This window comes from Mauremys mutica, chromosome 4 (assembly GCF_020497125.1).
Source record: "Mauremys mutica isolate MM-2020 ecotype Southern chromosome 4, ASM2049712v1, whole genome shotgun sequence".
NCBI classification, from domain to species: domain Eukaryota; kingdom Metazoa; phylum Chordata; order Testudines; family Geoemydidae; genus Mauremys; species Mauremys mutica.
In genome coordinates, this window is record NC_059075.1 from 53374179 (window position 1) to 53394580 (window position 20402).

The window sequence follows — 20402 nt, forward strand, 5'->3', positions numbered from 1 at the left end:
CTCTATTCCTCTAAGCTGCTCCTGTACCAATAAATCTCCTTTTCTGGGAAGTCAACAAAGGCCACATCCTGCAATTACTATAGTGCAGATTGCAAAATTTTGTCTAAAGCAAAAATGTTTTTGTTTAAAATGGGTTTCCATTGAAAAACCAAAATATTATACCTCAAAACCTGTGCCTTTTTTGGGGAAAATTTCTGTTTTGTCAAAATAGCCATTTTGTTGGGGGCAAAAAAAGTTTGGATAGATTGTTTTTGGCCAGCTCCAATTTTTAACCACAGCGTTACTGAGTCTAAGGCCCAGATCCTGAAAGGTATTTAGGCACCTAGCTCTCCTTTTTTTTCTCTTTGTCGATTTCAAGGGGTGACTGAGAAATAACTCCCCTTTAGAGCAATTACTCTTCCTTTAGCTTTTCTCAACCTTGCTCGCTTGGGAGCCGGCGCCTTCTCCCTCCGCTGGAAAGTCCCAAACCCGAAGTGAGCTCTTGGAGCGATCACAGTTCACATGGGCTGGGAAGCGGCGGGTGTGGGGGGCAGTCTGGCGCTCTGGATTGGCTCAGCACCCGCACGTGAGGCTGCACTCACGCCTCTGGGCTGACAGCTGGGCTGCCGCCCAGCCGCTGAGGCTCAGTGAGTGAGTGCGGGAGCGGCGCGCTAGAGCCCTTGGCTGGCAGCCGGAGCGCCAGCAGAGCGCGCGCAGCCCGGAGAGCAGCGTCAGGATCCGGGCACAAAGGTAGGTCTGCCCGCGGTCACTGCTGCTTTGCCCCGCTGCAGCCGGGAGTTACACGGGGCAGGGCTGCAGCAGCTGCAGTAGTTGCTGGAGGGCGGGGGAGGCTTTGCTATTTCCAGTGTAACTTGCTGGCAGCAGCAGCAGCAGCAGCCTGTGTCAGGCAGTTGAGCTGCCCTGAAGTTCTTGCTGTGCAGAGGCTCCGGTGAGTGGCCGCCCCGCTGGGTTCGCTTTTTCCGGGTGTGCTGGGTTTGGACGCTGGCGGGCCATGTTCTCCCGCGAAGTATGAAGAAGTAGCCGCCCCGAGAGTGAAGGATTAAACCGCCTCTGGAAGCCCACATGTGCCAGTCCTGGAAGGGTTGGGGAGGTTTTGTGGCCGCGTTGGGGCTCGTTATCCCATTGTAAACGCAGTCCGGCTTTCCTTCTAGGAAAACCACATTGTTACGTGTTGCGATCAGGCTCTGGCGTTGAGAGATCAGCCTGGGATGGGGCGTTTTAAAGGGCCAGATCCTGTCCCATTGATGTCCGTGTTACAGTTCCCATTGCAGTCAGTGGGGTCGGAGCCATATAGCCTGATGGCATTTCTGCGTTGGTATTTACTGCAGTAAAAGTTAAATATTTACAAGCGGATAGTTTGGGTTTCTAGTGTCTGATTGTGGCTTTTGTTTTTCTTGCAAAGTGTTTGTTTGCTAGTTACACGGGATGGGGTGAGATCTTTGCGTGGAGGTGGGGGGCTGGGAAGGCGGACACCCCAGCTCAGAGTTTGGAGTTGGCGGCACTTCCCGTAGAAATCAGGACAGCGTCCTTGGAGCTATTGGCGTAACCAAGATCAGAGTGTGACCCAGTTTGTCTACCCTTGGCCTCTACACTCTAAGGCTTTGAAAGGAGACAAGAAGAAGAGCAGGAGAGAAGGCTCCTGTGGTCTTCACCTTCCCCCTTCCTTGGGATCTTTCTGCTCATTAACTAAATAAGCTTCTCCTATAGCAGAGAAGGGATGTTAAAGGTAGAGACTGCTAGTAGGGAATTATTCCAGATATGCTTATGCAGTCTAGAAATGGTCATTTTCCCTCATCTCCTACTGGTGAGATTCTTAAAGGAATAAAGATAAGGATAAAAATAAGTATATAATGGTTTAAACTGCTTTGTGTGTTACTTATAAAACGTTAAAACAATACACTTGATTGGCAAGGTTACGTTTGTTCACCATTATGTTGCCTGTTCACTGTTTTCCATTTCATCTAGGGTGGACAGTGCCACTAGATTTGTAAGCCTCATTCAATGGTGCTGTTAAGATCCAAAACACTGCAATGGAATCTTTGCATTTAAAACAAAAAATTGAGCTCACTTCTATCATTCTGTTCCTTCCCTGTCTACCTTTTGTGGCTTAAGTTAGTCACCTGAATGTCCCCTTTTAACCTCCATCTCTATTAATGTGAATTATCTCTCAGGAATGCCTTCATTTTATCCTTTGTCTAACTTTATTGGGAGGCAGAGGTGATGTTATCAACACTCTCTGCAATTTAACAAAGAAATTAACAAATTCAATACTCTGCAGTTTAACAGAGAAATTCTTAAGACTCTCTCATCCCAGGTCATCTGACAAGAAGAGTGCTGGCACCTTCTCAGGTATTCTGCTGTTCCTATTTAAAAGGAAGAATAGACTCTTCCATCTTCTCTTACTGAAATTGGAGGAAGGGCAGTGCTTTTACCTTGAGTCTCCTCTGCTAGGTATATCTAATCAAGGCTGCAGCACACTTCTGTGGAGGAGGTCATTCAAACCTCCTGTCTCTCTTCTTCTCTCCTTTAGGTGACAGGAAAGGAACAGGCATAGCATTGGTTAAACTGGATGACTAAACAGTACTGGACATTTAGCAAGAGACAGTTTTCCCCACCCTCCATATCTGTAATTTTTCTGTGTCCTCTTAATGGCAGTGTTCTTTATAGGTGTAGATAGCTATTCTAATGTAATTTAACCACCATCCCCAAAAGAAAATAAATTCCCCTTGAAGGAGAAAACAGAAAAGAAACCCCAGTGATGGTATAACCATGTAGATGTTCAAATAGGAAGCTCTTTTCCTCACTTTTTGTCAAGACTGGATAATTTAACAGCTCTTTCAGCCAAGGGAGGAATGTGATGGGGGAATGTGGAAGCCATTATCTCTAAGAATTAGTCCTACAGACAAACTTCCTGGAGTTGTTGATATATCTGTTTGCCTCCAGGGCAAAGATCCTGATCAGTAAAATGAAAGTTTGCATTAAAATGAAAGTTACAGTGTTTGCATTCAGAGATAACATGATGATGTGTTCTGAAAAAGGCCCTAAGATAAGTATATTTTTTTTCTTGTAGCTCAGACTCAGTTCAGCTTATTTTCCTGTGAGGAGGTTTATGATTTTTCAGCAGTACACGTTGAAAACAGACGATGGGTTGACAATAATTAGCTGTTTAGGGAGTTCTTATGTGATGATTGGTGGGGTTTTTTTGTGTTCTTTGTAATCTCCCATGGCACTTTGTAATTTTCCATGATACTTCAAACTTTGTATATTTTGGCCAGTTGAACTTTAAAAGAGAAATGTTCCCTGAGAAGTTTATGAATTCTGCATTGTCTTTGTTATGTTTAATAGGTTACACTATAGCATTCAGAAACAAATAGGAGGAGGTGAATGTACTTTGTCCCTGTTTATCACCCCCTCCCTCCCAATAAAAAACCCCAAACAAACATGTCAGGTCCATTTTCTACATGTTATGTACATGCTCTCTAGAGTGAAATAAATAAAAGCCTGTTCACTGATTAATCTAGGTAGAATAACTGTAATTACTGTTATCGCTCTGATTTTTTTTTTTGGTGTATTCTGAAGCTATCTAAAGTAGTGGTGGATTTTTCTCTCCCCTCCCTCCCAACTTTGGCGTTTGCACATCAGAGAGTGGTTTGTTTAAGGTTGTTCTCAGCAGTGTTGGACAAAAATGTTTGCATCTCAGCTTTGGTATGTCTTTTCCGCCCCCCTGGATTTGATGGAGAGCAGGAGGCAGAAGGCTGCCATAGTCTTAATATCACATTAGCTGTACAATTCTGTAGTGTATATGGCAAAGACATCCAAGTGTTTCCTGGACCCAATTTTCCTAGACTGTGAAGCTTAGGGCTGGTCTACACTGGGAGGGGGGAAATCAATCTAAGATACGCAACTTCAGCTACGTGAATAGCATAGCTGAAGTCGAAGTATCTTAGATCGATTTACCTCTCGTCCTCACGGCGCGGGATCAACATCCGCTGCTCCCCCTGTCAACTCCGCTACTGCCGTTTGCGCTGGTGGAGTTCCGGAGTTGACGGGAGCGCGTTCGGGGATCGATATATCGCATCTAGATGAGACGCGATATATTGATCCCCGAGAAATCAATCGCTACCCGCCGATACGGCGGGTAGTCTAGACGTACCCTTAGGAACATTGTGGAGCTCAAGAGGTGTGTGAGTTGAAGCACTCGTAGATCTTCCAATTAATTTCTGTCTCAAAGCTATTCACTCTGGACAGTTTACAAATCCACCTACATGGTGGATTGCTGTACAGTAACTCCTCACTTAATGTCCTCCCACTTAACGTTGTTTCAAAGTTACATTGCTGCTTTATTAGGGAGCATGCTCGTTTTAAGTTGTGCAATGCTCCCTTATAATGTCATTTGGATGCCTGCTCTGTCCACTGCTTGTAAGATTCTGTGGAAGAGCAACGATTTTACAAAGGAGCATTGCACAAGTTCCAATTCTCTGCCTCTTCCCCCTCCCTCCCAGCGCTTTCCCCACCGGCACTTAGGACTTTCTGGGAGGGAGAGGGAGGAGCGGGGAAGCACTGCATTTCCGCTCCTCCCCCTCCCTCCCAGAATGTCCTAAGCACCGCTAAACAGTCCTAAGGAGGGAGGGGGAGGAGCGGAGACGCAGTGCTTCCCCACTCCTCCACCTCCCTCCCAGGGCTTCGCGCTTAACAGCTGTTTGGCGGTGCTTAGGACTTTCTGGGAGGGAGAGGGAGGAGCAGGGAAGTGCCTCGTCTCCGCTCCTGCTCTCCCTCCCTCCCAGAAAGTCCTAAGCGCTGCCAAACAGCTGTTTAGTGGTGCTTAGGACTTTGGGTGGGGGGAAAGGAGCAGGGATGTGATTGCTCCGGAGAGGAGGTGGAGTGGGGGTGGGAAGAGGCGGGCCTGGAGTGGAGCGGGGACAGGAAGAGGCAGGCCTGGAGAATCCCCCAGCAAAGTCAGTGCCTGTTCTTCTCCGGGGAAGCTGCCATTGCTGCTGCGAAGGTGCTTCCTAGTGTCCTTGCCTGCAGCGGGCTGTGCCTGTGTCGGGTAAGCCAGGGGCACTTCCCAACCACAGTACAGTACTGTACAGTATATAATGCCTTTTGTCTGCACAAAACAAATTTCCTTGGAACCTAACCCCCCACATTTACATTAAATCTTATGGGAAAATTGGATTCATTTAACATTGTTTCACTTAAAGTTGCATTTTTCAGGAACATAACTACAATGTTAAGTGAGGAGTTACTGTATGTACAACCGCACTTGATCCTATCTATACTGGTGAGATCCTATCTATTCTGGAGAATGTAAATAAGGCAGCTTAACTTCCACTTTAACTTTTTGTGAATAGGCAAGTAACTGAGACCTACATATATAACCTGGGGGCAATGCAACATCTTACCACGAATAATAAATCTTTGTTTTTTTTGTTTGTTTGTTTTTAAAACCTCTTCTAGGCACCTGTTTAATAGAAAACAACTAAACCAATATTTTGAAAATAGGTGTCATATTCCAAATAAATCCCCACACCCTCTGGAGAGTAGAGCAAAATGGAAACAGACACTTACCGCATACAATAAATAATCCTTTCTGATGTACAATAAAACTACAGTGTAAAATAAAGGAAGAAAAAGGTAGAACTCTGCCCTGAAGGATGCCATAGGCCATGTACATATGGGGGTGTTCAGAAAAAGGCCCTGAGTCCAATCCTCTCAGGAATATCCCAGATATAGTAACTAGTTCTGTAGAGTTTTTTTTTGGATCTAAGTTACCACAACAGAAGTGACCGTGGCTTTTCAGGAAAGCAGGTACTATGTTCGTTAAGGCTATATATAGCAGAAGTAAAATTGGAAAGGACATTCACTAAGCAATAATCACAATGACAAGATTTGTGAAATAGTGTACTCACAAGGTAAAGTGGTCTATTCTTTTTTTACTCCTTGGCCCTTTGTAAAATGCAGGTATTTGAGCAATAACTTCTCCTTTAAGCCCTTGTCGCTTTATTTGGCAATCTATTAAAATGTGCTTCTTTTCCTTTCTCTAATGTGTACTTGTTGCTGCAGTTCCATTAATTTTTTGCATACTTTTTGTTTGTGATGTTCTAATTCTTCATGGTTGAGCATTAAGGCAAAATTCTGTTTTACCACATTCTTAAGCAGGTTTCTTTATAAATGAAGTCCTTCCTCATGTTTGCAGTATTGTTGTAGCTGTGTTGGTACCAAGATAAGAGAGAGACAAGGTCGGTGAGGTAATATGTTTTCTTGGACCAACTTGTTTTGTTGAGAGAGACAAGCTTTTGACCTGCCATAATAACAGATACTAAACCTGCAACCGTATTTTCACTGCTATGATGACTGATATGCCATCCTGCCTATAACACACCTTTCAAGATCCAGAGGTCCTACATATGCCTATCAGAACATGTGGTGAACCTCATCCAGTGCCCCAACACAACTATGTGGGTGAAACTAGACAATCACTGTGGTCTTGAATGAACTCACCAGAAAAATAAGACAAAATACCCTATGTTATCTAAAGGTCGACCCAAGGCAGCTTACATCAACCTACTTATGTCAGTGTCTACACTAGAATGCTGCATTCACCGAAGTAATTTGCCCCCTCCCTGCCCCCGACATAACTGCATCTACACAATAGGTGTAGCGCTTATATTGATGTACTTAGAGGGGTGCAATGTCCATGTGGACACTGTTAGTTACATCACCTGTTGGTTGTCAGTCCTGAGTGGGGCTGACAGGTGGAGCCTCTCCCCCTTGCCTCGGCACTGACAGCCCAAGCTGCGGTGGGGGCCAGCTGTGAGCTCCATGCAGGGCTGATAGGCTACAGCTGTTAGTGTCCCACAATGCCCCACTTCAGTTGGTCCTCACCAGGAGTGCTTCCACCTGCACCACTAACAGAAGGAGCAAGAAATTGTAGTGGACTTAAGTTGACTTAATTTTGTAGTGTTGACAAGCCCTAAATGGGCAAACACTTTTCACAAACAGTTGCTCCATATGTGACCGCCCCATCCTCAACCTCAGAGGAAGCCTGTTTCAAAAAGGGATTTGATACTTGAACAAGAATAACTGCGTTAAATTAGCTAGGACAAAAAAATGAGGGCTGCTATTTCCATGTTTAGGGTTATAAACAAGAAGGGTCAGGAAGGAATTTCACAAATTCCATGATGTAATATTTATGCAACAGGTCCAGCATGTTGCATGAGACTTCACATCCTTTGGTGACAATTGCACTGAGTTTTAAAAATTAGTAATAAAGGAAGCAAATAAGATTTTTTGGATACTATTTTTTACTCTTCTTTTCAGTGTTTAGTCTTCAGTTTACATGATGAAACTAGATTATTCTTGTCTGGCTTTTATTCATTAGCACAGTGCTTGTCTGTTTGGCTTTTGTAATGTTGTTTGTCAGGGGTAGTCATTTCTTTGTCAAGGTTTCAGTTTCTTGGTTAAGGTATAGTCAAGGTCCAGATTTCAGAGAAAATAACACAGCCCCCCCAATAATGAGAATAAGCAAATAAAAAAGATTTCAGGGTCCATTTAAAAGTGTCTGGCAGTCTTTATTTGGTCTGAAGTCTGCCTATTGACTACCCTTGGTGTAGGTTATGAATATGTATTTGCACTTGCTAGGCCCTAGAGGATAATGCTTAGATTACAAAGCTATATAATTTTAAAATATAATGTAAACACTCCTGTGTTAAAGCTGTGAAATTCTGGTGTGGATGCTAATACCCCTTAAACTCACACTGACATGGGTGTCAACTTTACATTGAATTTTCTGACACTTGGTAATGGCATGATCTTAACTGTTGTAAAGGAGTGTTTTTTTTAAATGGTTATATACATTTGTTTATATGCATGCTGAAGGATCTGAGACCTTTAACAACAAAACAAACATGCTATTTAAAAAATGGGGGAGGTTTTACTGAGAAAAAAATTATTAAAATCTTTAACTGAAGTGGTTTTATTAAAAACCAAAAACTATACTTCTGGCTTTTTAAATAAAAAGCCCAGTTGAAAGGTGAAAGTTGAGAATACTTTTAGGAAACATTCCCAAAATGTTCCCATTGTTTTCTATACAAAAATAAGAAACGTGGCTTAACAGCTGTGTCAAATAAAATAAAGCCTCTTTTGTTATTCCTTGGTTGTAGAAGAGAAATTAAATATTTCGGGGGTAGGTGGAAATGAAGTGCTCATCATTATTCTTGTAGCTCCTTTGTCACGGCTCTGGACAATGTCTTGGGACCCGATCCTGCTTATACTTACTTATGTAACTTTATGAATGAATACTCTATTGACTTAAATGAGACGAGGATGTAAATTACACATCTATGTATATGCAGGATCTGGCTCTCATTAAACATACGATACAGTTGGTCAAATAGGGCTTGATCCTGCCTTCGCTATAGTTAACAGCAAAACTCTCAGTAACTTTAAGTGAGAGACAGACACCATAATGGGAGGGAAAACAGATTTGTGAATGTATTTTTGAACAAATGCTTTGAGTTAGAATTGTTACTGTGTTTGTGGGGAGTCACACTCTGTAGATCCCTGGATGATTTTTGTATATTTATAAAATTGTTCATGAATCCCTTCAGAGTTTCAGGAACCTTTGCCAGAAGTTTATTATTTGATCATTTATCATGTCCTGATATTAGGGGGGTTTGTTTTATACACACAATTATACTCTATCTTCCTCCAGCCCCCTGAAAAAAAAAGTCCTGGTTTTTCACAGTTGCTATTTGGTCATCCTACTTGTCTGCTGTTTGTTATCTGGTAAGTGAGCAGGAACCCCAAGTGCCTGGTTGCTCACCACAAATAGCAGTAGCTGGAGTGAAAAACCCATAGACTGAAAATTGTTCATCTGAAATGTTTTTTGAAAAATTGTAAATACGATTTAGTGACTTCGCTTTGTTCACATATCCTGTCAAATTTTTTATTCCAAAGTTATTCACAGTAGTTTAACTTCAGTTAACGAGAGCAAATATGTGTAGTGGGGGAGGGAATTGCCAGTGTTCTCTGACATTATTCCATGTAACATGCTTAGTATGGAGAATTGTTCTTCAGGAGTCTTCTGGAGAAGTGGTGGGGCTGGGGAATGTAACTGTGCTACACCTGTAACATTACCAGACTATTATGCAGTGCGTTTCATCTGAGGCTGTCAGAGCACTTTATAAATATTAATTCAGCCTTTCAGCATCCTAAGACTTAGGTGGGTATTGCTGATGAGGAAACTGAGAAATTAAGTGAGTTTCATAAAGTGACACAATAAATCAGTGGTGATGATTGTACTAGAACCCAGAACTCTACTCCCAGTGTCATGGGCTAATCTCTAAGCTGTTCCCCCGTCAGTGTATCAAATGACCTATGTTATTCAGACACTGTCCTTTTTTGCATTTCAGAGAGAAAATGGTCCAAATCCTGTTCTGTGTAAATTGGGACTGCCTCGGTTGATGCAATTGTGTGCTTGTGGATTTACACTGAGTGTGGAATTTTGTCTAGTTAGTAGCACAACAGTTTCTTTTCCTTCCAATATAATAAAAAGGTTTCTTGAGTGATGGGAAGAATTTTCACTCAGTTATTGAGAACAGTTGGTTTCAAGAAAAAATAATCTGGGATTCAGGTTTGCGTGTATTATTCCATATGTGGGCAGTGTCTCTATGGCCAAAAATGGCTACAGTAATTGAGTCTTATCCTGTACTAGTCTATTAGATATGTTTGTGCAGAGCAAATGGGGAAAAAAGTAAACAAAATTTGTAGTTCAATGGGTGAGTAATATAAGTGGCTCACATTCTGACTTTGTATGAGGGTGTTTGAGGACTAGTTTCTGCCCTAGTAACTAGGCTTAAGGTCATTTGTTTGCACACTTCCTTTTGTTGATAAAGGAGTAAACAGTGTATATAGTACTCCCTCTATTGCCCCTTCTATATGCATTTATTTAGTGACCTCTCAATATAGGAGTGTCCAAAGTTCAGTTTTAGATCAGTTTTGGTTTGTGTATGTTTGTTTGTTTTTTCTTGAGTGTTTTCGGAATAATTCATGTGAATGTGACTCTTCTTTCACCACACACCAAAATGGGCTTGAGTCCAATATATGAAACAGAGGTACAATCTTATGAAAAGTTGTGGAGGGGATTAATTGTGAATTCCTATGATCTGTCACAATTGAAAGGGAGCATCAAGAGGGTAATAAAAAGCTGCAGGCGTGGGAAAGGATGGGTCAGCAAAACCATGTTCTCTTGAATCTCTCTTCTCCCCACCCTATGTGCTTTGCATTAAGAAAAACTAACTTTATGTTGGACCTCTTGTGATGGTAAGAGGAGAGATGCTGATGGAATTGTGCCGCAATCCCACCACCAACACACATAAGAATGAGAGAAAGCAGGGCACAGGCAAAGTGCAACAAATATTCTTTTAATAAGGAGGCCTGGGAAACTTCAGAGGAGCCTTAGTTAATTTGATTAACTTCTGTGCAAAGTTAATTACACATTTCCTCACCCAGGCCACTTTGTTTCACCTGCAGCTCTTCAGGTGAAACAAACCAGCTCTTTCTGTTGCTGAACTTCCCCTCTCCAACCTGATCTCTTTCAGCACCGCCCATCAGCCCTCTCTCTCATGCCTTGTCATTCAACTTTTCAGTGAGTTTTAGTACATCAATGTTGATGACTTTTTGTCTACTCTCAGTCCTTTCCCCTCTTCCACTGATATGGTTGTGGATTTTCTCCATGCTTCACTCTCCTCCACCCTTGACTCTCTTGCCCCTCTCTCCCATTGCAAGATCTGCCCTACCAACCCCCAGCCTTGGCTAATCCCCAACATCTGCTGCCTTTGCTCCTCGTTTCCGGCTGCACCTATGTCTAAGGGATGTCTAACTTGCCATTTAGAGTGCGAAAAAAGTCCCTTTTTGGTGCAAAAACTATGGGAGCGCCTACACTTGCCAGTGACTTTTGGCGGTGAAACTCAGAATTTCACTGCAAAAAGAAAACCACCTCCACGAGAGGCATACAGCTCTTACCAGTGATGCTTTTGCAGTAATGTGCAAGTGAAGACACGTTCTTCCTGTTTACAGAGCTTTTAGCCTCCTGAGGATATCCCACAGTGCCTAGGTGACCACTCTGGCCAGCAGCTCTGATACCAGGTAAAAAGACATCTACCCCTCCACCTGTAAAGCCCTGGTAACTTTGAAACTCCCCTTCCTGTTTTCTTGGCAAGTGCTCACTTATCTAGCCAGCAGAGCAACTGATACCCTGCTTGGAGCAACTGGAGCTGATCAGTGTTTGGGGAGAGGAGGCTGTGCAGGGACCCAGGGTGCCCCATGATCATAGGCGCTGACTTCCCCTCTTTCCCATGGGTGCTGGACATCTACAAGTGTAGCTAAGCCCTAGATGAGTGACTGAGGCATAGCGAGGCTAAGTTACTTTCTCCCAATCACACAGGAAGTCTCTGGAGAAGCAGGGACTTCAAACTAGATCTCCCAAGTCTTAGGCTAGTGCCCTAGCTATTTTATCATCTTTCCAGAAGACTGGAAGAGTCCTAATGTTGTGCCAGCATTCTGAGAGTGTAAGTGGAATGACCCAGGTAACTATAGGTTGGTTAGCCTGACATCAATTCCAGGCTAAATCATGGAAATGGGATGCAATTAATAAAGAATTAAGACAGGAATATAATTAATATGTGTCAACAGAGAAAATAGGTCTTGTCAAACAAACCCGATTTAATTCCTTGGTGAAATTACAAGTTTGTGTTTGTTAAAGATAACTGCATAGATGTAATATAGAGACAGGAGGTGGATGAGGTAATATCTTTCATTAGACCAGCTTCTGTTGGTGAGAGAGACAAGCGTTTAAGCCAGGGCTCGGCAACCTTTCAGAAGAGGTGTGCGGAGTCTTCATTTATTCACTCTAATTTAAGGTTTCATGTGCCATTAATACATTTTAACGTTTTTAGAAGGTCTTTCTATAAGTCTATAATATATAACTAAACTATTGTTGTCTGTAAAGTAAATAAGGTTTTCTAAATGTTTAAGAAGCTTCACTTAAAATTAAATTAAAATGCAGAGCCCTCCAGGCCGGTGGTCAGGTTCTGGGCAGTGCGAGTGCCACTGAAAATCAGCTAGTGTGCTGTCTTTAGCACACGTGCCAGGTTGCCTACCCCTGGTTTAAGCTTACGAAGAGCTCTTCAGGTCTCCGTGTAGATGTACTTTTTAAAAGATGTATGACTTATAATTGCACAACATTCTGATTAAAAAAATTAGCACTACATTGTATCAATAAAGCAAAAAATAGATTAAGAACTGACTAACAGATCTCAAAAGGAGTCTTCTGCGGCGAATTATCATTTGAATGGGAGTATTTCTATTGGAGTTTTGCAGGAATTGATATTAGGCCTCAATTTTCATCAACAGCCTGAAAGTAACAATAACATTGCCAATCTTTCTGTCATCAGCAATTTTAAAAAAGAAAAAATCAGTAGCAAAGTGGTAAATAATGAGGACTGGGTGGACATGCAGAGTGATCTGGGTATTTAGATTGCTTGGTAACCTGGGCCCATTCAAACAAAAGGCATTTTAGTACAGCTAAATGTGAATAAGAAATGCAGGCTCTACAGAATGGGGGTCTGTATCTTGGAAAGCAGTGACTCTGAAAAAGATTTATGGTTATAGTGGACAAACAACTGAATATGAGCTCCCAGTGTGATTCTGTGGCAAAAAGAGCCCATGTGATCCTTGGAAGTGTAAAGAGAAGTGGGTGTGAGTAGGGAAGTGGGTTTTTTCATCTCTTTATGTGGCATTTGCGAGACTGATACTACAATAGTGTGTGCAGTTCTGGTACCCATGTTTTTAAAAATCTGTTTAAAAACTAGAGTGTGTGTAATGAAGAGCCACAAATTATTCAAGGGCTGGAGAAAATGCCTCACAGTGAGAAACTTAGGACATATCTACATGTACAGCGCTGCAGCAGCACAGCTGTACTGATGCAGTTGCCCCACTGCCGCGTGTCTGGTGAGCATGCTCTATGTCAATGGGAGAGCGCTCTCCCGTTGGCATAAAACAACCACCTCCACGAGTGGCAGAAGCTGTCGGTGGGAGAAGCTCACCCACTAACATAGCACTGTGCACATGAGCATTTCTCAGTGCAACTTATGTTGCTCAGGGGGGGTGGTTTATTCCCCTCCCCCAGTGACACAAATTATGCTGACATAGGGTGTAGTGTAGATATAGCCTTAGAGATCTAGATCTGAATTTATTAATGTATAAATACCTTCACAAGAAGTAAATATTGGGTACTAAAGAGCTTTTTAATCTAGCAGAGAAAGTCATAAAAAGAACCAATGGCTGGAAGTTGATGCCAGACAAATTGAAATTAAGAATCAGGTACAAATTTTTCACAGTGAGAGTAATTAACCATTGGAACAAACTAGCAAGGAAAGTGGTGGATTTTCTATCACCTGAGGTCTTCAAATCCAGACAACCAGTTATGCTTTACTCAGACACGATACTGAGCTCACTGCAGGGGTAACGTGGTGAAATGTAGTGGTCTGCCCCTTTTGGCCTTAAACTCTATGAACATTGCTGCATACTGTAGCCAAGAACTGAACTTCTTATCGGGTGAGGCTGTGGTGATGGTCACCATCTCGTGTTCAGCACAGGTCTTTTATTATCCTGAAAGCACAGTTCTCTTCTCTTGCATGGTGTCCCCGTTGTTCAGGTAAACTGCCGTCTAGTCCCAAAGTGCTTGAACTACTCACTTGAATATACAGCTAAATAGTAACATCTATAGTAGAAAACTCAGAAGTGGAATAACTTCCTTAAAAATGTCTCAGTCCTCTCCTTAACTAATTTCCTATATGATATCCTTAGTTTAATTAACTTGGTTTCTTTTCCAACTTACAGATGCCCTCTCTTCTTGACATACAGAGTAACTGAACTGATTGATTTCCTTTGATTCAGGATGTCTTTATTTTGAAAAGCAGAACTTAAATCAAATAAAAATTTCCCTAACTAAAGTATTTGCAAAGACCTCGTGTGTTTGTATAAAGATTGGAGAGTTGAATAAACCAAACTAATCTTTCTGGAACTTTTAAAATTGTCTTTCCACTGCATGAGACCTCACAGTTAAGGGTTAGTGGCTTGAGTGATATTGTGTATTGGGTGAATAATGTAAATCCTAGTAAATGACTTACTGATTGGGTTACTGTGGTGATATAATTTCTCTCTCCTCTTCCCCCCCCCCCCCCAACATAAAACTAAGGTACTTTTTGGAAGAGTAGGTTTATTACCCCCAGTCTCCTGGCCTATTTCCAACTACGTAATTGCTTTCTGCATAACTGAAGCTCCCCTTGGAGTTTTCATTGAAATTACTCTTAGAAAGCACATGTTGCTGCCATATTCTGCACTGCTGGTGGCTGAATAACCCTGTTGCTAAAGGGGTGTTGTCAACCTGTAATAGTCAATTTAAAAAATGAGTTGCAAGTAATTCAGGCACTACACCTCCCTATGAGGTGTGGTTTTTGCAATCCTGTTTTTTTTTTTTAAATGTTTGTTTTCTTGTCTGTTACTATGTGAATGACTCTCTTGAAGGGGGAACTGACTCCTGTTTTCAGAGACCATGAGACTTCTATACACATTTCAAGTTTACTCCATGCACCTAATCTTAGATGGTGTTTGTGACCTATAGTGGGTAAAAAGTTGAAGAAGAAAATTGTTTGAAAAGTTGACTAAAGCTCCTCAAAAGCTGAAAGGAAAGTCTCTTTAAAAAGAGAAATCACAGTAAACACTATGAGAGCAGCACTAGTATTTTAGGGCAAGTCTACACTACAGCGCTACATTGGCGCCGCTGTACCACGTCTGGTGAAGACGCACTATGCTGATGGGAGAGCATAGCCTGCTGACAGCGCCGGTGTGGACAGCAGAAAACTTGCATCGCTTGGGGAGTGGGGCAGTATAAGTTACTTCGACTTTACTGGTAGTGTAGACCTGCCCTTATTATCTGCCTGTGAGCATGAGTCTTGCTTGTGAGATCACTGGTACAGCACTGCCCCTCTCTGCAGCTTCACCCATGCGTCTGCTCTGATGATCTCTTTAGCCACTTCCTGCTATTCCATATGAAATCCCATGGTGATGGAGGATTTCTAAATGCTACTCTGGTCCCAAGGAGTGTCTACTGCATTGAAATAGAAGAGGAGCTCGGTTTCTACTTGGGCCAAACTAGGTTTTCTTTTTTTAAAAAAAAAAAAGAGTATGTAAGTTCAGTGGTCTGTGTTTTTTCATAAATAAAACAACCCTAAAATATAAACATGAAAGTAAGAAAGATTTTTAAGAAGAAAACTTACTGAAGTAGTGCCCTGCCTCTCTAAAGCATGTAGTTCTGGGAGAATCCTTTCCAGCATCTGAACCCTGCCTTTGCAGCGGCTTGAATGAAGGACAAAAAGAAAGATTAAAGCAGGTGTTTCCATATGCCAGACATGCCCCCATGCTCCTGTAATATTTATGTTCAGCATTATCCCAGTTGGGACTGCTACGTATCAATACACATTGTGATTCCACTACTTTGGCCACAGATTTGCTGCAATATTGGATGCAGCCTGTTAATACTCATTTGTTTTAGGATTCCATATCACCAACTGCATACAGTTGTATACTTAAGTTACAAATACAGACTCGTTTAGAATGCATTCCCACCTTCACCTACCTGCCAAGACATAAGATCAAACTTTGAGGCTTCTATTTTCTCTTGCTACAGTTGGTGAAATAGGTAACAGCTGAAGTGCTGTAAGGAATGCAGCTTCCACTTTGTCAGCAAAACGTGCAAAATGTTCAAAGTACTTAACTTGAAGTCAATCTTTTCTAATGCTTATTGACTCTTTGCATTTGTGGAATATCAAGACACAAACACTGACAGAATTGGTTTCTCCATTATTGTAGGGGTGAAAAATAATGGCAAGAGTGTAAATATCTTATCCCTGTGGATGAAGCCCTCCTTGAATAATGAGATCTCTAATAGGCTGAACCTGTTAATTGTACTATTCTCAGTTCAATTTTCTTTTTCTACAAGGTTTCCAAGTACATATTGAAACTTTGAAGATATCCCACTGGAATTTCTCCAGTTCTTGATGGTAGCGGACATATGGCATTGTTGACCATTAGTGATCTATAGATGACACTCCTGCTGCTGCCCAGCCCAGGATAGATGGAAGGCTCGATCCTCCTCCTCCTCCTCGGCTTTCAGTCCTCACTCCCACTCTTCCACTGTGAAAGAAGCAGCTGCTCAGAGGCTGCTGTGCTTCATACCTCCATCTTTTCCTATGAAAAATGTAGTGGCTCCAGATGCTCTGCTCCCTAACTTCCCTCCTCCCATCCTCAAAAGCAGGTCATGGCATCTGGGCTGCTCTGCTTTCTATCTCCATTCCCTTCCAGAAAGGGAGCCAATGGGTCAAAATTTTAGTTAGCTACAGAGGAACCAGGTTTGGTGAGAGCAAAGGGCCTCAAGTACCATAGTGCCACTATCACTGAAACAAATGGCTATGAATGCTTTTTTTAAAATAGGACTGAAGTGGTATTACAAGCAGATCTTTTGGAGTCTCCATGTAAGCATGCAGACTCAGCCCTGTGGCATCTCCTGCTGGTCTCTGTTGGGAATTAGCTCGTCCAGCTTCCGGAGCGCCCTCTGCAGGCTGGTGATCTGCCTTACCGCTGGCCCCCGTGTCCCTCCCAGTGCCCCTGTCTCTGGGGTGCTGCCCCTCTGGCAGTAACCCCTCAGTCTCAGGGTGTCCCTGCCCAGGGGAACCCCTACCCTCTATCCCCATCTTGCCTCAGTGTAAGGCTACTGCCAGTCACCAACTAGCCCCCATTCCCTGGGGCAGACTGCAGTGTATGCCACTCAGCACTGGTGAGGGGGGGGTTGGACCTGCTGCCTTCCTCTACCACCCAGTACCTTTTTAGGCCTTAAACCAGGCCTTGCAGCCTTGGGAGTTGCCAGCCAGGAGCTCCTATGCTCCTCTGCCTTTTCCCAGCCCTGCTTCACTCCTAGTACCTTTTCTGCTAGGCAGCCAGGCCCTGCTCCCTCTCAGACCAGAGAGAGCCTTCTGAACTCCTGGCTGCCCTGACCTCTTTATAGGGTCAGCTGGGTCTGTTTGGGGCATGTCCTCCAGCTGAGGCTGCCTCCCAATCAGCCCAGCTTTTCTCTCAGCCCTCTCCCAGGGGTGGCTTTAACCCTGTCATGGCTGGAGAGGGTAACCACCCCGCTACACTCTGTCTCCCCTCTGTGCTTCCCCACCACCCAGGAGATGCATCATTGAGAAAGTGTTTGAGGAATCTCTCAAACTGGAATTTTAAGCCCTGAGCGCTTGTAATTTATAGTGGCAATCATTAAAAATACTGCCAAAATGTTAGTCCAGTTGTAGTTAGCGGATGTAATATTATGTGGAGTCTCATACCTGCCACAGGGCTGCTCTGACATACTCCTTACTTCTCCTGGGCCCTAGCAAGCAGAGAATAGCCATAGTGCACTCTGACCACAGCCCCCCAACCCTATGCTCAGGCATGAGTACAAGGCTAATGTGGAGCTCTTACATCCATTCTACTCCAGCTAGGGACACTCTCTGCTGCGGGCGGGGGGCAATCTCAGGGGGTCATTTCCACCCACTGTAAAGAGCATTTAGTCTGTTAAAGAACACATGTAATAGAATTAGGCTCTGTCAGAGGTGAATGAGAGTGAAAATTGGGTAGGATTTGCACCTTTGCTCCTACTGGTGTAAAGTTGCAGGAGAAATTGCTCTTAGTTTTGTGTGTGTGTGTGTGTTGATATACGTATGTACACAGAAACTTCATTAAGTTACATGAAAGGAATAGTGAAGACTTGAAGGGGTGAAACTGGTATTAGACTGCTTAGCAATCCAGTACAATGCACTAAAACTGGATTTTAAACTCAGTATAGGACATGATCTGAATTAAATTGAAGAATGAAGGTGATAAAATAACTGCAGTATGTTTTAACAATAGTAGAACAAGATTTCATTAATGAAAAGTGATTTTCTTTTAAATTACTCTGCTTTTGATCACAATTTACATTCTTCCCACACATGCTAAGTGGTATTCACACTTCCCACTATACTGGAATAGGTTCAAAAGTGTTGAATTAAGAAAACAGCATTTTTGGGGGGTAGGGTGAAGGGTGGGAGGGGATTTGGAATTAATCCACTTCAGCTGTAGAATTGAATCCAGGTTATACTTAATCTGCATTGTTCTTATTATTATAGTTGAGGGAAGGTTGTGGGGTAGTAAGCAATGTCTTTGCTACTACACAAAAGAAAGCTAAACAATAAATATTATGGGCTTGGATGTTTGTTTTAATTTATATAGTTTATTTAACCAACCATACTGTAATGTGTTGGCAGACTGGTAGATCAGGAGCCACGTGATAATCACAAGGAAGTTCTTGCCTTGCTCTTTCAAACAGGGAGATGGGGAATGGTAGTTCCAATTTCTAAGGGCTTCCTTGTGTTCACTAGATTTCCATATGTTGAGTTATTTGCCAAATAATTAGATAGTTAAAGTGTTTGTAAAGGGTAGTATGGGCCCTCAGCACACATTTGAACAAGGCTACAGATGTTTGTCCTTAAACCTAGGATGATTCCTAGGGACTTGTCTAAATACAAAAGTTGTACAACTTTTGTATTTAGACAAGTCCCTAGAATGGCTTCTGATCTACCAGTCTACTTTGTTATGCTGGTGTAGTAAAAGTGTTAAATGTGTCCACTCTAAGTGGATTTTATCTGTATACAGGTCCCTAACACCCCAGTGTTGCCAACTCTCATGATTTCCTCTAGAGTACCACAATTTTGGCTGGGCCTGGAACCAATTTCTAAATGACATGAGAAGCTCCAGCTCTCATGAATTTCACCCTTGCTAGGGGAGTCTCTCTCTGACCCCTCCCCCCCTCTCTCACACCCGCACACCCCCACCCACCCCAGTTGGGTGCCTTCCTCACTTCCCAAGCTCTAGAGAGGAGTATTTGGGCTGGGGACTTGTGAGAGGGAGCAGCCGACGCCATTCTCACCCGAGAGGGAGCAGAAAGAGCCGAGCAGCTCACAGTGGCTCTGCTCGATCCTCTACCCTGTCTCATGAAAAATCGGTCAGTCTGCTTTCTGCTTCTTCCACTCCCTTCTCCATCCCTGCAAATCCAGGCCTGGCAAGGGGGAGATGAAGACTCTGCTGCAACTGCATTCTCTGTACCTTGGGCTGCGAGAGGGATGGGAGGAACCTTTAGAGCTGCAGGATCAGACTGGGGCTGTGGGGATGATAGGTAGCAGATGAGGGGAAAAACTGTCAAAGACACAACTGGTGTGGGGCATGCATATGTAATTGCTGGGCGGTGGTATGGCAGATCTGTGGGACACAGTTAATTAGATTGTTGGGGTCCGGGGGAGAGGCCTGGAAGCTTCCTGCCATCAGGCAGCCAGGGAGAGCTCCAGCAGCAGGGGCCAGAATTATCTTTCTCAGTGGATTTGGGGGAGTTGACAGAACTAATTGTCACATAGTCGCAGTCCACTCTTCTTGTGGGGGGAGAGGGTCAAAATCACAATGGACCAAAAAGCACAAAATCTTTCATCTTCTTCTTTTCTTTTTAAACAGTGATTTTTGAGCTTTTGGGGTTCGCGGTACTGCACTGGTATAATTGTGTTTGCACTAGGAGTTCTAGCAGTATAACTCCTTTCAATATTAAAAAAAAACAAACTCCCCCCTCCCCCCCACACACACTTGAAAGAGACCTATCGGTTCACAAATTGTGTGTAGACTAGGGGCTTGGCTACACTTACAAATTTGCAGCGCTGCAGCAGGGTGTGAAAACACACCCTCTGCAGCGCTGCAAATTGCGGCGCTACAAAGCGCCAGTGTAGTCAGAGCCCCAGCGCTGGGAGCCGCGCTCCCAGCGCTGTCCGTTATTCCCCACAGGGATGTGGAGTACGGACAGCGCTGGGAGAGTTTTCTCCCAGCGCTGGTGCTTTGACTACACTTAGCGCTTCAAAGCGCTGCCGTGGCAGCGCTTTGAAGTGTAAGTGTAGCCAAAGCCTAGGTCTAGGATAAAGAACAAACATTTGTAGCTTAGAACAAACATGCTGGGAATGTCCATGCTTCTCTACTACTGTGTTAACTACCTCTCATTAACTGGTCATCAGTAAACTTGAGGGACAAAAATCTGACATCAGGAATCATAACATTCAAAAACCAGTGGGAGAACACTTCAACCTCTCTAACCACTCAGCGAAAGACTTGAGGGTGGCAATTTTACAACAAAAAAACTTCAAAAACAGACTCCAAAGAGAGACTGCTGAACTTGAATTAATATGCAAATTAGATGCAATTAACTTAGGTTTGAACAGAGACTGGGAATG

General features: G+C 43.1%; 1 protein-coding gene across 2 annotated transcripts in view; it reads left to right on the forward strand.

Moving 5' to 3' along the window:
- Positions 1-607: 607 nt before the first annotated feature.
- The window catches only part of STXBP6 (syntaxin binding protein 6), a 222347-nt gene continuing 202552 nt past the window's right edge, over positions 608-20402 (forward strand). Inside the window, exon 1 of one of the 2 annotated variants that reach the window (XM_045016982.1) lies at positions 608-729. The gene's annotated coding sequence lies outside the window, so the exon portion shown is untranslated. Of the gene's footprint in view, positions 730-822; positions 929-20402 lie in introns of those variants that run through there. The other variant, XM_045016983.1, reaches the window with a different exon arrangement.